The sequence below is a fragment of the Eschscholzia californica genome, unplaced genomic scaffold (assembly GCF_041429995.1).
Source record: "Eschscholzia californica isolate CP2 unplaced genomic scaffold, dmEscCali1.0.p SCAF_6, whole genome shotgun sequence".
In the NCBI taxonomy this organism is placed as follows: Eukaryota; Viridiplantae; Streptophyta; class Magnoliopsida; order Ranunculales; family Papaveraceae; genus Eschscholzia; species Eschscholzia californica.
Window position 1 is genome coordinate 19,513,016 of NW_028238483.1, and position 18,647 is coordinate 19,531,662.

Sequence of the window (18,647 nt, forward strand, 5' to 3'; positions counted from 1 at the left end):
TGGGCCTCAATTTGTGAAAGGGCCCTAAATTTCAATTAACTAAAGGCACCTCTATGAAAAAAAATGAAAAAACAAAAATCCAGTCAATACAAAAGTTCGGTAATAAAAAACCCACTAAGACCTTCGTAAAATCCTCAAAGCCATGCGCCACTCTTGTTGTTGTATCCGTTCGGAAGGAAATTTAATACCAACAGTACATGGTGGGGCCCACAATAAAAAAACCTATTCTAACATGATCTAACTTTCAATTTCTACCGCCATAAAAGCTTTTCTAGCCCTAATTCTTTTTCAAAAAATGAGCTGGAGGTCCAAAAAATGGAGGGGGAATTCAAACCCAATCCAGGGAAGACAAAAAATTCGAAACATGTCCAAATGTCAGGGAAAGTACAACTTTTCCTGTTTTTTCTTCCTCTCTTGCCCTTGGACGAGACATTTCCAGCATTTCTGACAATCTGACACGGTAACAGCAAGAACATTAAATTCCCATCCAATCATCAGAACAAAATTAGATCAAGAACCCAAAAAATCTGAAATTTCTGCTAAATCTGAGATATTTTCCTTCTCTAAAACATTCAAATCTTATCTTCTTCATCTTTTTCTCTCTCAAATTTTGATTTGTGGCACAATTTTTTTCACAATTTTGACCGAAATTTGGCCGAAATTTTGCGATCCCACCCATTAGTTTGTTTCAGTTCCTTATTCCTTCTTATTTATACATCCAAAGGTCTTAAACATCTAAAAGTTTTTGGTTCTTCTTTTTCAGGTTTAATAGTTTTCTTTAATTTTTATTTTTCAAGATAGATATATTTGGTTTTTTATCTCTCTAAAAGAAAATCAAAGATCGACTTCATATGGTTCTGAAGATCAAGGATCGTTGATGATTTATGATCGGTTTCGTATGCTTAAGATCTTATTAAGAGATTTCTGAATGAAATATTTGATTTTTCTGGATTCATAGATCTTAAAATCCTAAAATCAAGATCTAAGGTTTCTTAATTAAGAGTTGTGTTATTTATGATATGTTATTATTTGTGTTCTAATTAAGAGATGTGTGAATAAAATCTACAATTTCTTAGATATGTTATGTTTTATGAAATTTTTTGAATATGGTTTATTATATTTAGTTTCCCTCTAATTTCATATACTTTCTATTCAAAAAGTGTCCAGTACATAACAAAATGCCCAGTACGTTAAAAAATGTCCAGTAAACAACTAAATATCCTATACATTTTCATTCGAAAAAAAAAAGAAAATATCGTTGAGAGAAGGAAAGTAGTTACGATTGGAGAGAGAAAATCTGTTTAAAAAGAAAAAATATATGGAGAGAATTATGAAACCATTTCACTAAAAATTGTGTAAAAGATTATCTTTTGTTCTTGGTAAACAAGAAAGCAAATCAACGGGGTAATCATGCAACAAATCAATGAGAAACTACCAAAAATGAGGAAAGTATAAATCTGGAAAAAGGAAAACCTGGAAAGAAAATTAGAGACAGAAAGTAAAAGAGTAGAGAGATAAAGTTTGTAAATGACAAGTCGGTAAATTTTGCAATCACAATTCCGTGAATTCGTGGAAAATATAAGATTCTGGTGGGAGAGGCGTGAGATTCTTTTTCAGAAACTGTCAGATTTTCCTGGCACTTTTCAATGGCACGAAGTGTAAATTCTAAAATTCTCAGGGTTGTTCCCATCTTTTAGGTTCCGTCTCTGACTCCATGAACCTGCTTCTAATTTTTTTGCCTTCCCTAGAGTAGGCACTGATTACGCATTAAATGCTAGATGGGTGAAATTGAAACATACAGTATTTTATGAACTTTCGGAACAAATTACCTGAATCCTTGTAGGATTTTAAAATTTTAAGGTCAACAAGGGAAGATAAAAAAAACAGACTACTATTATGGAAAAAGAGTATCTCAATAAAAAAAAGTGGAAGAAGAGTATTTAAATTAGTAATCTCACCATTTAAGTTTCATGCGGTTCCTTTTTAGTTCCATATCTCTACTTTTTTTTTAATGCAATAGGTATTGTTGTACTTTCGCTCTAATATTCTGATGGCAGCCATCATCATAGTGGGCCTCTCGGCTAGAGCGCTAACGGGTCTAACGGCCAAGTCGCCACATTAGTATAGTTCCAGGTTTAGGAATATAGGGTTTCTATGTTTTAGTATCTTAGCAATCAAGGAAAGTATCTTTAGTAGTTATCTTCTTTCTTTATTTGAGTCTATCTAGGAAAGTCTAATCTCTATATAAGAGAAGTCTGACATGTCTGGTTAAGCATTAAATGAATCATCAAATACAAATCAACCTTGATTGCATCTTTTACTTTAATTATTTCATTTATTCTTCCTGTATTCTTTGTGTAATCTTAGTTTTTATCAATGAGTTCTATTAATTTTACGCTTCCGTCAAACCCTACATCAGCTGGTATTCAGAGCCTCGAGAGTCTGGGAATAGATAATTGTTTTTAGATACCTTTTATCGTGAATGTCGAAAAAATCTTCCACGTTTAGGTTGGGATCCTTTTAGAGATGCACAACAACTCTGTTGATCGAAAAGATCAAAACAAAATTAATGTCGTTTCTAAAAGCCCTATGTTTAATTGTCAATATCATATAGATTTTTGGATTCAACAAATGGAGGATTGGTTTATAAACCAAGAGGTTCGTGATGAAGATAAGGGTTTTATTCTTGAATAACACTTGTCTACAGGAGTCTTTGAAAAATTCAACGAGATGCAATGGAGACTCGTTAATCAAGGAAGAGTTCATAGACGATTGGGATGAACAGAAAAGTATCTTCAGGTATGCTTTTCTGCCCTCGAATGAATACTTATCCTATGTAGAATCTCGAATTGAATCGAACATAATTTTATCCAATATTCCTTCGACCACCATAATCGATATTCCTTAGACTTTCAAAAGAAGAATGCGGGATGTTAGTCAACGTCGTTAATGAAAGGGAAGAAGCAGAAAAGGTTTTAGATTGGAAGATATTTATGGTTGCTTTTTCCATTGAAAAGAATGTGACGTTTGTGGTCTTTTTCGTGAAACTACAAGATGACGGGAGATGTAGAAATTTGTTGGAAGTTTGTTTCCTACAATTGATTTTCGAGATCCTTCACATCATGGTTTACGAATTGTAGTTGGTGCTATGGTTTTTCTTTGTCTTTTTCAAATTTCCGGCAACTCTGGCGCAAAGTGGGAACTAAGGATTGCCTCGGTGAAATCTTTGTACGTGGTACCACCAATCTTTTCTTTTTCGAAAGATTCCGGAAGAACTTTCTCTAATGATTTTGAAGTTGACGATTTAGTTATGGTCTTTCTTTCCATGCAACGAACTTCAGTCGGCATGTCCAAGAAAATTGGTCCGAAGAAATTGGGTCCTTTCAAGATCCTCACCAAAATCAACGACAATGCGTTTGTCATCAATCTTCCACGCAACAAACTCCAGTCGGCATGTCCAAGAAAATCGGTCAGAAGAAATTTGGTCCTTTCAAGATCGTCACCAAAATCAACGACAATACATTTGTCATCAATTTTCTGCCAGAGTTCAATCTCTCCAACACCTTCAACGTCGCCGAGATATATCCGCATTATCCGGACAATCTGCTTTATGACAACGCCAACTCGGGGGCAAGTTGTTCCGCAGCGAGGGAGTATGATGGCGACCATCATCATAGTGGGCCTCCCGACCAGAGCGCTAACGGGTGTAACGACCAAGTCGCCACATTAGTATAGTTCCAGGTTTAGGTATTTAGGGTTTCTATGTATTAGTATCTTAGCAATCAAGGAAAGTATCTTTAGTAGTTATCCTCTTTCTTTATTTGAGTCTATCTAGGAAAGCCTAATCCCTATATAAGAGAAGTCCGGTCTGTCTTGTTAAACATTGAATTGAATCATCAAATACAAATCGACCTTGATTGCATCTTTTACTTTAATTATTTCAGTCATTCTTTGTTTAATCTTAGTTTTTATCAAAGAGTTCTATTAATTTTACGCTTCCGCCAAACCCTACATCATATTCTCTCCAAGACTCTTACACTCCAACGTTCTTTAATATTTGACATTAATTGGCCTAATTGTAATGTTTCATGTGCTAATATGTTATGTGTCGTATGTGTAGTTTGTTTCTTTCTCTAACTCAGCTATATAATTCTAACGATGAATACCTATAGTATTATATATATATATATATATATATATATATATGTTATATTGCCTTATTAGATAGAAAATTACTTTTTTCATACGGTAATTTTGTGTTAAAATCGTTATTTTATATGAATTTAATCTCATTAGATGTAATATTTCTTGTTGTTTTGTTGAGATTTTTTTCATTTCTCAATTATAGTATTGAGGGCCAACGAATAAAATTTCGCACCAGGCCCCCAAATTCTCGGCTACGTTCACTGTACACAAATATGATTGTAGTATCAAATTTTACGTACACAAATCTATTTCCTAAACATTTCTTATGTATAGTAAATTAAAAAATGTACATTTGGTATACATATTATTCTAGTCCAGACGAATGTAAGTTTGTCTATCTTAGTACATAATATCTTGCTCCCTAAATGGAACATTCGGTATACATATTAGTTGAAAGCGCATTTCTAGTTGTAGTAGAGGATTCCCCTCTAAATCCAACATTCTTCCCTGTACTCAACTTTCTTCCATGTATACAAACATATTTCTTGTACAAAAATTTATTTCATGTACACAAATCAATTTCCTTAAAATTTCTAGGTGTAGTCTTTGTCGCAAACTGTAGCAGGCAATCCTTTCAAAACCCTAAGACGCCAAAATTCACCCAATGTTGTTAATTGAACTACAGAAGTCCATAACAAAACCATTGTTGTCTCTCTAATCATCTACAATTTCATTATAGACCTAGAAGTAACCGAGTTCTTCAATTTTTCATCTTTACCTTCTCCAAATGACTTAAACCCCACCCATAATATTTTCTCCTTATTATCAACCCTAAAATCAGATTTCTTCTCTGACTTCTCTAATCTGCACATCTTGAACTTCTTCTACCATATATGATGAAATCCCATATTTGATTTTGTCCAAATTCAATGAAATCAAGGAGAATAATCGATTCCAACTGCTCTATTCATTTCTTTGATATTTTTGAACTATAAACAAACAATAGAACTTGTTTGATGAATTGATGCCTTCAGATTTTTTTAATCAAGCAAATTCCTGAACTATAAATAAACAACCTACATAAGTCTTTCTTTCTCTAAATTTTTTTTGACCCAAATGAGTTTGTTTTACTCAAAAAACTCTTCTAAGAAATCACACATTATCAGCTCGATTTAAAGATAAATAAAAGTTAACAATGTCCTAATTTCAGAGAGAGAGAGAGAGAGAAAGAGTTATAAAAGATCACAATGACCCAAACTCTAAAATCTTCACCGTTCTGAACAAAATCAATTTCGTCGGAGAAAAGTTTAGATTTGTAAATAACCAGATCCCGCAATTCCTTACCGAATACTAGTTAAACAACCAGATCCAGGCGAAATGAGTAAGAAATCTAGGTTTTTGAAAGCTTTGGAAAACTTTTCCAATAATGACAGTAAAGGAAGTGGGTTTGGGAAGAAAAGAAAAAAATTGGTAAGAGAAAATTGATGAGATGGGACGGTTCACTCACAAGTCAGTTTGTTCAAGATTTTTTTAGATTTAGTACAATCTTTAAGGATGGTAGTTTCGTGATTTCCCAAAAAATTTATGCCCTTTTTCGTCTTTTCAACATAATATCTGATTAAGTGGACTTGCCTCTCATTTTTCCTCTGCATGGGCTATCCTTTTATTAGCGGTTTGGTTTTGGGTCTTTGGCCCAATCCCCAAAAAAAAAAAAAAAATACATATTGCTGATGTAAAAAATTGGCCTTCCGTTAGATCAGCTTGAACAATGAAGTTGATGCATGACATCCTCCGTTATATATGATTATTCCGTTATGTTGGGTGTTATTCAGTCTAGTGTTCCTGCTTCCAGCTTTGCTTCCTGCACTGCTTCTCTTTATTCCAGCTCCTCGCTCCTACTCCTCGCTCCTACTCCTCGCCCATGCTCCAGCTCCTGTTCGTCTATTCCCGAGGGGAAAAACCTGCAAAGGGTTCGAAAATTGCTCTGACGCTCGAGCCAGTCAGGGTGCTCTTTGCAGTAAAAGAATGAATATTGATTGATCCTTTTGGAGGTGGGGGGGTTATGAGAATTCTGAGTTTCTTGTGATCTTTTCGGGTAAAGAGATCGTGTCCTGTGAAGGACGATGTGGGGGGCCTTTTATATGCGATATTAGGCCGACTGTGATTAGTGGCGGTGGTGAGGCGACAGGCCCGTGGAAGGCCCAGTGCGGGCAGGGCGGTCGCACTGGGCCCCCCCATTATCACGGGCCCACTTCTCTTATAGATTTCAATAAGCCTATAAATAGGTAGAGCTGTGTTAATAGTATATTAATTTTCCTTAGTTCACTTGGTAAGCCATCTTATTATCCATGTTAGGGACCTGGGTTCAAATCCCTTGTCCTCCAAATTTTCGTTTTTCTTATCAACCTACCTTTTGTGGTACAATGGTTAACTAAATCCTCATTTCTTCTCTATGACACTTTTTTAATTGTCTTACATCAATAAATTATACTTTGTCATGTTTAATAATTTCTAAACCAAATATTCAATATTATATTAAATACAAACAATCTATACGAGTTTAAAACTTCGTTGTGTTATTTGTGGTTATAAATATATATATAATCTAAGGTATAATAAACACATAATTTTTGTTTACAAGTAATTGCGGATTCTTAGAATTTGAAATGAATTTTTTTCATGTAACTAATTTATTCACAATACATTTGAATTCATCTATGATTTTCATTTATCTGTTGTTAAGTTATCTTGCTTTTTAATTAATTTTTATTTGCAGTTTTTATTGTAGGAAGGGCACAGAATCAAATTCGGCACTGGGCCTCCAAAATCTCAATCACGGCCCTGTGAGGCGGTTGTCGTCAAACTGAAGGAGAAGTTTCCTCTCTTGAGTAATCTAGGGTTTCTCTTAGAGTCTATCTCGAATCTTTGATAAGTGGAAGTTCCTAAGTTCAAGGATTCTTCGTAGATATCTTGCCGATGTGATAGACTCTAAAGGAGAAGTTTCCTACTTTAGATACGTGAAGTCCAAACTGGGTTAAACACTTCAAGATGTGTAGCCGACTGAGATCTTTCTGGAAGTTTTGGGATTAAGTCGGTAGGTCGCTTGGCGGTACTGCCTCTCCAGTTCTGGGCGTAAGACACTGTGATGAGACATGAAAATGTCCCATCTGAATCTCTTAAACTGGGTTAGTTAGTCCATTTCGAGCAGTTACTCTGATAAATTACTTGTTTCTCTTGTCCAGGTTTCCTTTACGGAATTAAACGCGAAAAACTGATAAATTCGAGAGAAAGACACATCTGGGGGCATTTTGGTAATTTGGAGATGACGGTGTCCCAGACATTTTAGTACTCGGATGATAAGTAGAGTCGAAGACGAACCCATAGACGAAAACAGAAGTCCATTCGGAGTCCGGATGAGAAAAGTGGACCATGTCAAAGTTTGGGTCAAAATCAGATTTTTCTCCAACACGTGGCGAAAATTCAGGACGTCAATTTAAATATCTCGGTAAGATTTCTGGCAATGCGGGAGGACATTTGGGATTATTAATGGGTCAGATCCGGTGTAACCGAGTGCAGGATACATCCATTGCCCCTGGTCGTGCAAGCTACATCTGACGGTTAAGAAACTATCTCCTAAATCCGTTGGCTTTGAAGCATGTCACAACGTATTAAGTTGTTTCTGCTTACACAATATCAGCCCATAAAGAGCCAATGTCAGCACCAATTGAGTACATATCTTTCTTTCCCTCTATATCTAATCTTTCAAATTTGAAGATTTTAGAACTTTTAGAAGAATAAGTCTACACAGCCCGTAGAGATCATGAGGAAATTGGGCTACGCGGACCATTGGATCCAGATGATCAAATCCTGCATCTCAACTTCCTCCATGGCGGTTCTTATTAATGGCAGACCAGGTCTCAGATTTTATCCTACCAGAGGTATCAGACAAGGAGACCCTCTTTCTCCTTTTCTATTCACTTTGGCAATAGAAGGTCTTAGCAGGCTCATCACTACAAACACAGGTACCTCTTCTTTCCTGGGATTCCCAACAAATAATCCTGAGTTAGTTCTGACTCATCTATTATTCGCAGACGACTGCTTAATTTTCGGCAGAAACTCCTTAGATAATATCGCCAATCTAAAGAATCTTCTTCGAATTTTTTGTGACTCGTCGGGGCAAATGATCAATTATAGTAAATCTAATATCTTCTTCTCCAAGAACTCTCACCCAAAATTTAAAAGAATGATTACCAAAGCTCTTAAAGTTAAATATGCGTCGACTTCGGAGAAATATCTAAGAGCTCAGCTTTTTATTGGGGCTACCAAAACAAAAGTCTTCAATGATCTTATGGAACAGGTTAACAAAAAATTAAACACTTGGAATCACTCTTTTCTTTCTCAGGCAGGCCGTACGGTGGTGATCTCTGCTGTTGCGGCAGCCGTACCCCGATACCAGATGCAATGCTTTGCACTCCCAAAGAGTGTAAGTAAACGCATAATGACTCTTCAAAAGTCTTTCTGGTGGGGTAAGTCTAAAGGTATTTGTACAAAAGCGTGGAACTCGATCTGCTTGCCTAAAAAAGAGGGAGGTCTGGGCCTGCACCTCCCAGAACTAGATAATAAAGCTTTCCTTAGCAAATTAGCGTGGAGATTACGCACGGAACCTAATGCCGCATGGGTTCAGCTTCTGAAAGCTAAATATTATCCCAATTCTGACAGGTCAGGACGAGTTAAACCTCACAACTCCTGGATTTGGAAAAATATAAACAAATATAATGATCAAGTGAATGACCTGTCATGCTGGGAAACTCATTCGGGGAACGATATCAATATCTGGACGGATAAATGGATTCCAACCTTTAGTTCCCCGCCTCAAAATAGCTTTAACTCAAACCTTACTAAGGTTTCTCAACTCATTACAAATGATACTTGGAATGAGCACATTTTAATAGAAAATTTCGATGAATATACTAGAAACATGATCAAAACGATCCCAATTGACAGTAACGGGAGAGATCAGCTCAAATGGAATTTAACGAACTCGGGAAACTTCACTATCAAGTCGATGTACTACCATCTTAGGAATCATAATTCCGATAACCTCACAAATAATCATAATTGGAAATTCATATGGGAGATACCCTCTATTCCACGAATTCAACTTTTCATATGGAAAATTTGCACAAAAGCGTTACCGGTTAAAAATAGAATAGGAAAATTTATTGGAAATGACCTGCTGTGCCCAAAATGTGCAGTCCCTGAAACGATGGAGCACGCCCTTTTACACTGTCCGATGGCAAAAAATATCTGGTTCTACTTTAATGTCATCTCGGAGAATATTAGCTCAATCATAGATTGGATCTTCACTTGGCAAGCCTCGTCTCAGAACAGTTACACTGCTTCAAACCACCATTTCGCCACGATTCTTTGGAATATCTGGAAAATGAGATGTGACAACTGCTTCCAACATATGATTTCGGACCCTGAAACCGTCATAAAGAACATCAAAAGTTTCCCTGAAAAACCTATAGATAAGATCAAAATAAACCCTCCAAAAGCTACCAAATGGAAACCGCCAAATGCATCCTACATCAAGATCAACGTTGATGCCTCCTTCACCTCTTCGGCAGACAACGCGGGCATCGGTGTTATAGTTCATAATGCGGACTCAAAATTCATGGGAGCTTTCGCGTCCATGGATAGAGTAAGGAATAGTGAAGAAGGAGAAGCTATAGCCATTTTAAAGGGACTCATCTGGGCTGAAGAGAATAAACACAATAATATCATCATAGAGAGCGACAATATTAATCTCATCAACCATCTCAAAGATCGAAGGAAGGCCATTCACTGGTTCTCCAGCTTTCATATTAAGAAGATCAGAGAAGCAATGAGTAGAGTGGGCAACGTGCAACTCTGCTACACAAATAGACTTCTGAACGACAAAGCCGACAAACTGGCAAAATGGGCGAGAAAGCACAAAAAGTCGAAGTCTTGGACAGTTGTTCCTTCCTTTTTTATTAATTTGTATTGTAATAGTGTACTCGTTTAAGTTTTAATCTATGATAATATTTAACAAAAAAAAAAAAAGTCTACACAGCCCGTCAACTAGGAACCGTGCTTTGAACCGTCTGTCCACGTGGACTAAAAAGACAAAATACGTAAAAAAAAATTAATTGGAAAACTACTCCAATCTCTCTCTCTCTCAAGAAAGTCTTTTCTCTCTCTATAGAAAAATTAGGCGAAAATTACTAAGACCTCTTTCTCTTTCTCTCTCTTCATCACAGTAAACCTTAACTAAAAGTGTTGAAATTAAGTCTAATTTCTTCATATAACGTCTTCTCTCTTCCCTCACTCTCCTCATCATAGTAAATTTACAGAAACAAAATGATCAGGAACAAAAGAACCCTAATGAAAGTGATAAAGAATGGGTTTCCAGCAATCCATCCTTTGAAGATTTCAGCAAATTATCTAACTGGACTGCAATCAGTTGCAATAAAATGGAATCTGCTATTGGTATCAAACTTCAAGATAACAAAGGAAATTTCTGATTTCATCTGTGACCTAAAAATCTCATTGAGATTGATCTTTATTTTAACTACACACTTGGATGATTTTCATGGTCTCTTCATAATTGTTTGAAGGGACCCTTGTTTTGAAACTTCAAGTTCTTGATCTATCTCAAAATTACTTTTTTTTGTTGAACATCTCGAAATTACTTGTTGAGATATAAAAATCAATGGTGAGATGTTGATAAAATTACTTGTTAAAATTTTCTAGAGAGAGAATAGATTTTCTTGAGAGAGAGATTGGAGTAGTTTTTCAATTAATTTTGGCCAAAACTATTTACAGAGCTAGTTTGGCTATTTACAAAGCCCAAAAGTTAGAATCTTTTCACTTTCTCTGTAAATAAGACTTTGCTATTTACAGAGCACATAGGGACTAAAATCAAACTCTGATAAGGGTTGGGCTGAAAAAATATATTGATTATTGGAACATATTTTATTTCTTCCATTCCTAAATCCCACCACCAACACCTTCCACCACCCAACAATCACCACCACAATCAACTCACAATCAACTATTAGAAACATTAGTAATGGAAGAACCTAATAATGAGGAAGGTACATTAATGGAGGAGCTTGGTGGTCAAGAGACTTCATTAATGGAAGAGTTTGATGTTGAAGAACTCAATTACAACTCTTCATTGGACTCATAACATTCTAAGTGAAGACATAACTTTAGAGGTAAGATAAACTAATTTGTGGTGGTTATTCTAAAAAAAACTCAAATTTCTAGGTCAACATTCTAAGTGAACAACCCAAATTTTCGGTGAAATAATGCTTAGAACGATGAACGTTTTCGGTCAATTTAATGTTTAATTTGTCAACATTTTCGGTCAATTTGATGTTTAATTTTTTAACATTTTCGGTCATTTTTATTTTTCAACATTTTCGGTCAATTTGATGTTTAATTTTTCAATATTTTCGGTCATTTTAATTTTTCAACATTTTCGGTCAATTTGATGTTTAATTTTTCAGCATTTTCGGTCAGTTTGATGTTTAATTTTTCAGCATTTTCGGTGGGGGGACCTATCTCTAAAATAGGGGTTTTATTCTAAATAACTAATAAGTAGTGATAAAATCAAAAGATTTGTAAATAGTAAAAAGTAGATCTGTAAATAGTCGGACTTGTAAATAACACTTAATAGCTCTGTAAATAGCACCCACCTTAATTTTTTAGGTTTTTTGTCTTTTTAGTCCACGTGGACAGACGGTTCAAAGCACGGTTCCTTGTTGACGGGCTGTGTAGACTTATTGCTTTTAGAAAGAGAAAATGTGGGGTAGAAACAGAATGACTACGGTTATGGAAGGTGAAGATTTTCATGGGAGATAGTTTCTAAATAGAGATAGAATGAGAAGTCTGATTTTAGAGATACTTGAAGATCACATTGATGTGGTGATTTTTAGAGAGAGAAACTCATAGAAATTCTTTGAAGATTGAAGAATTTAGAAAGATAGAAAGAGAAGGATGGAAATGGAAAGAAATCAAAAGAGATTTTCAAATCAAAACAGAGATGGAAAGAAAAGGAGAGGTCTCGGTTTTGGTACAGCTATCTCGGCTATAAGAAACAAAAAGTTTCATGAACCAGGGACATCTCTCCACGGCTGAAACCAGAGAAGGACCGACCACCATCATCACTCGGCCATTAAAGCTTATAACCGAGCTAGAGAGAAAGAGAGAAAGTTTGAGAGTTTTCTGTTTTTGTTGCTTTTTTCTTTTGATTCTTCTCTTTGTGAGAGAGAGGAGGAGAGATTGAAAGAGTTAGTGAGAGAGAAGCTCTTGAATGGTAGAGAGAGAAAGAGATTTAATCAAAGTTATAAAACTCCATTATCATCTTCTTCTTCTTCTTTCTTCATTGATTCGGTTATAAATAGAAAGAGAGTGTTCATAGTTTTTTTAGAGAGAGAAAAAGGAAGTTTAGAAAGAGAAAGAAAGAGAAAACAGTAAAGGAAGAGAAAAACCAGAGAAGGAAAATTATTTTCTCACCAGGAAATCGTTTCCGGGAAGACGAGAAAATAATTTTCCCTAAGGGTCTGTTTGGCTGCGTAGAAGGAAAAAAAGCGAAAAAAGGTGTTTTCTTCTCCGAATCTTTTTCTTTCTTTAATGTTATTAATTTTTATCTCTCCCACCATGATTATGGTGAGTAGCTAAACACCTAGTTTAGGGTTTTGATGACATTTTTTGTGTTATGCATGATTATTAGATGATTATTTCGACAACTTAGGTGCTTAGATATATTTCAATTTCTTTTTAAGTCTTTCATTATTTATAATTCGTTAGTCTTGATCCATTATATTTAGATTAGGTTCTTTAATATTGGATACTTGATAGTTGATAAATAATAGTTAGAATCCTTAAGAATTGATTATTAGTTTAGTCACCAAAAGGTAATAGATTTAAATCGATATTTATGCATGATTAAAATAGATTCAAAACCCTAGACTTCTCCTCCATTCATCCGTTCTCCGTTATTACTTATTTACGTTATTTTAATACTTTACTATTTAATCGTAAAAAAAATCAAAATCGAATTCAAAAAATCCAAGTTAGTTTTAGATTTAAGGTTGAGTTTGACTTAGCCTCCGCGGATCGACTCCGGTCTTACCGGGTTTACTACTTGACACCCGTATACTTGCGGGTGGTGACCTATTTAGGAAACTTTCTAGGCCCATCACACTGGCCGAACCTGTGCGGACCCTCCTTACTCTTTTGAAGACCCCAGGGCTGATCTGTCCATACCAAGGGCGTTTTGCAGGGCTGGTTTCTTCTGGCCGACCTCCCAGTTAGAGGAATATTCGGTGGACCATCAGGGGCTCAGCTGTTGATGGGCCTAAAAGGTTACCCTAAAAGGTCTATAGCAAGTGCACGGTGTTAAGATGTAATTTCCCGGTAAGACTGGTTCGTTCCTCAGAGACTAGTCAAATTCGTTCTTAAACAGTTAAACTTAAAGTTAACTTGGTTTTCTTTTTCGAAATAGATTTTGGTGATAAAATAATAAAATATTAAAGCAAATAATAAAAATGAACTCAAATGAGGGGAGAAGTCTAGGGGTTTCGGAATCTACCACATAAAATCATCTTTAGAACAAATAGTTAACTAGTTAATTCTCCCTTTTTATAACTCGGAATTTCAGATAATGAACTATCTTAATTCCGGAAGATATTTTCGTTTAAAACCAATAATCTATAACAATGTAATTGTTTATTTCGAAAAATAAATCTCTAAACTATTGTTTATCAATTAATAAGCATATATCATCAAAGAATCTAACCTAAGCATGATTTATCAAATTTAAAAGTACAAACAATGAAAAGAAAATCAATTCTACAAATTAAAACAATTTTAACTTTGAATCACAATCAAGAGAATTAACAACATAAAAATATGTCTCTAAAGGTTCAAGTATGAGTTTCATCCTAAAACCCTAGAAAAAGAATGTTAGCTAATCATGATCAAGATTAAAACTAAATAGGAGAGAAAAAGGAGAAGAACTAAACTTTTTCTCGCTGGAAATTGTTTCTTCTGCTGATTTTCCCGTCTGCAACCAAACGCGCCCTAAGGGAGCAGTTTTCTAGTCTTCTCGGAAACAATTTCTCTGTGAGAAAATAATTTTCCACGGATTTTCTCGTCTTCCTCAACTAATTTCTCTCTCTGTTTTATTTCAATCTTTCTACAACTCTTTTCTCTCTAACTCTCTGTTTCTTTCTTTCTCTCACAAAAATCAAGAACACAGTAGAAGAAGTAAGAAGAAGAAAAGATGATGAACTCTGATTTTATTGGATTTCTCTATCAATCTCTCTACAACCACTCTTTCTCTCTTTATGAATCTCTCTTTTCTCTCACAAAAAAGAAAAGATTACAGAAGATAAAGAAATTGACAATAAAAGATGATGGTCTCTCTCACTCTCTCTCTGATCTTTCTATTGGTTGAGCTTGAAGAGAGGGATCTCTCCCCAAAACCAAGATGATCCAATAGTGATGAAGCTCCCTGGTTTTATACTCTGAATGGTCGGCTGTAACATTTCTTTATTTCCCTCTCTACAAAATATCTCTTCATTTATCTCCCTGGTTCCATAATCTCTTTCTTTCTATAGTGTTTTCAGATTTAAGAGAGAAGAGAGATCATTTGAAAATCTCTATGTCTAAAAACAGAGAGAGGTATGTATCTCACTCCAAGAATTAAATCAGACTTACCATTCTCTCTTTTGGTGAATCTCAGAAGATCAATTCTCACTGTCTTCTGTTGTCTCTCTCTCTCTCTAAAGATCTTTCAAACAAGCCTTCAAACCCAATCCAGAGAATACTTTCTTTCTAGTTTCCTTCTCAATCAAATCTTCAAAGAGAATATCCAACTCTATTTCCCTATTAATGACGTGCTGGCAAGGGGGATGATAAAGTGTGACTCGGAGCAGTTTAAAATGCTGGAACGCGCTTCAGCTTTGTCCACATGTGTAGGGAGCTTCAGTGGCAGTCAGATCTCTAAAGCCGGATCTGAATGTTGGGTCAGCTCGGGAGTACATGAAGTAGATGGTGGGCGTTGCACTGAATCAAAGCACGGATCTGCACGAGGTATTGTGCAGCGTGGTTCAGAAGACACCACGTGTGCCTGCTATATCCCGAGTGAAAGAAGACGTCCCGATATAATTCCACTAGTCAACAGCATTTGACCAAAACTTTGACCAGCTATAATCTTCCAATTTGGGCTCCGTTTTGACTTCTGTTTTCGCCTATGGGTTCGTTTTGAACTCTACTTTTCAACCGAGTACTAAAATTTCCAGAACACTCTCATCTCTAAATGACCGAAATGCCCTCAAGTGTGTCTTTCTCCCGATATTAGCAATTTTTCGCACCAAACTCCGTAAAAGACACATGGAAAATAGAAACACATAATTCATTAGAGTAACTACCCGAAATTGACTAACTAACCCGAATTAAGAGATTCAGATGGGACATTTTCATGTCCCATCAGCTGTCCTGATACCTCAAGCCGGTTTGACCCAGTAGACTTCATGTCTGATCTTGACTCTTCAGACGTTAGTCAACGTCTGGACATTTTGTGCATCATCACATATGACACTATAATAGTGTATTCACCATAATGGAGTCCTCCAAAAACTGCTCCCTGATAGTTCTGTTCCTCCCATGGACTCTGTATTTGACTGGGACATCATTTCTTCTGTATTCATTCTACAGAAGAGAAGGAATGAACCAGTGTTCCAGTAAACTGTTTGTTTCGAAGGAATTTCCAAGATAGTAGTAAAAGATTCATCATCTTCAAGAGGATTATTCGTCACCTTTAGATGTAATTATGGAACAGTTCCAGACATTTCATTTATCATCATCTTTAAGAGGTTAATTCATCTTCTTTAAATGATATCATTCAGGGTAAGAAGATGAGTTTAAGAAACATTGAATGATATCAGTGGCGTGGCTGAGAAAAATGGGGCCCGGTGCGAAGTTATATTCGGGGCTCTTCGATAATATAAGACGAAAATAATTTCTTACACATATCATAGTTAACAAAAACAATTAACTTTGGTTACTAAATTCATTTTTGATATATTTTAAGTGAATGTAAATGGATATAACAATTGACTATGTTTGATGCTTCAAAGTATTTTGGACAATTTTAAAAAAATATTTAGGTTGTGTTTGATATCAGGGAAACAATTCCATGGAAATACAAGAGTTCCATGGAAAGTCTTCCACGAAATTTACTCCGTGGAAACAAGAGTTCTTTCGTTTGGTAGTCATTTATTATTCCGTGGAATTACGAACTCTGTTTTTATTTACTCTTTATGTAGTCTAAATGATATTTTTACTTTTGCGAAAATTACATTTTCATCCTTATGTTGTCTAAATTACATTTTTACCCTTATGTTTTCAAAATTATATTTTTACTCCTATGTTGTAAAATTATTTAACCTTGTGTCAATTTACTAATTTAAAGATAAAAATGTCATTTTGATATTATACGAGGGTAAAAATGTCATTTTGACAACATAAGGATAAAATGTCAATTTGATATTATAAAAGGATAAGAATGTAATTTTGGCTATAAAAATCCAAAATGTCATTTTGACAACTTTGTAAACATGTCATTTGGTAAGAAGGACAAAAATGTCATTTGCCCAATGTAGAAGTAAAAAATTTATTTTGCTAAATTTTATGGTAAAAAATCATTTTGAACATATATGGAGATAAATATTAGGTTTCAAGTGTCCGAGCATATTAAAATATTTTTATTTTGATTTTTGACTTTCCACGGAAACTAATTCCGAGGGGGGAGCAAGGAATTAAAAGTGGACTATTTCGTGGAAATAGATTCCCTAGGGAATTAAAGTCATGGAATTACAATTCGTATCAAACGGTGGAAATACCTATTTCCATGAAAATTCTTTTATTTCCATGGAAATGGGAGATATCAAACACACCCTTAGGACAAAATAACTTGCCAACCAATTATTTTTTTCTCAAGAGAAAAAACATTAATTTAATTCTATACAAATTTTCAAGAATCATTTTTGCAGAAAAAAAAAGGCGAAAACAATACTTATTAAACTTCCTTTGAATCATTAGCCTCCAAACATGTATTTGTAATTGATATTTAGAAGAAAAAAATGAAAGTAGTGAGATTTGAACTCTTGACCTCTTGTTTGTAAAACAAGGAGGTTACCAAATGAGCTACAACTAAGTTAAGGTAATTGTTTAGCCCTTCAAATATTTATACCCAGATAAGTTATTCGAGGAGCCCCAATTTCTTCGGTTTTTCTTGTCGTTTGAGGGGGGCCCGGTGCCGTCGCACCTATGGCACCCCCTCTTCCACGCCCCTGAATGATATCATTGAAGGCAAAAAGATGAGTTTAAGAGTGTAACCGTTTTTGTTTAAGGATCATTCATGGCAGAAGAGACATTAAATGATAACATTCAAGGCAAGAAGATGAGTTTTATAAACTAAAAAATCACTGACATGATAACCCAAAAAACAGGAAACCCTACTCAGAAGCTGATGATCCTTTGATGTTTATCTTGAAGAAGAAAGAGTTCAAAACAGAAGGCCGGAAAGGAAAAAATTCAACAAAAAATTGCAGGCGAAAATTTGAGTTAAAAACGAAAAAGAGATCTTTTGGTTGTAGAGAGAGAAAAAAAACTATTAATCAGGAGAAAATTGGGCAGCAAGAGTTGGGAAGGAAATCGATTTTGGAAGATTTTCTGACCCTAATTTAATGGAGGCATTTAATGCTAAGCTTCAATGAATCAAACAATTAAGGGGGGTGAGGGATAGTCAGCTAATGTACCGGGCAGTGGCAAAAACGAAGGGAAAAACAAAAAAGAAAGGGAACTGTCAGGTGATTCAGACATTTAGATTTCTCCTTCAATTTGGGATGGAGGTGAAGCTTATTTACCCCCCATTTTTTGGGCTTTGAGTCATTTTCGGAAATAAAAATAACGAACAAAGGTTGGCCAATGAGATGACGAAAGATAAGCTTCATCGTCGAGGAGAAACAACTCAAATCAAAGTAACAATTTGCTATTACTCCCTCCGTCCCAAATTCAGAGTCCCATATTTAGAATCCACCTTATTTTCATATTTTCTCTTCTTCCATGTTTGCCCTTATTTATTTGATAATTTTTCTTGAAGTAATTCAAAGATTACAATTTTCATTATAAAAATACATGTAACCATATTAATTTTCTCACCTTATTAATCCAAAAAGAATGGATTTGTTCATTGGGAAACAAGTTTTTGTTTTGGAAATAATCAAATGTCTTAATTAGCTTAATTGATGCACCATATATTGAAAACATATATGAAGGGGTATTTATGGAAAATAAGAGATTTTATGTGATAAAAAAATAAGGCATGGGACTCTTAATTTGGGACGGAGAGAGTACATTATTTCAGATGATCAAAATTAGTAAACTCACTCCTATTTTAT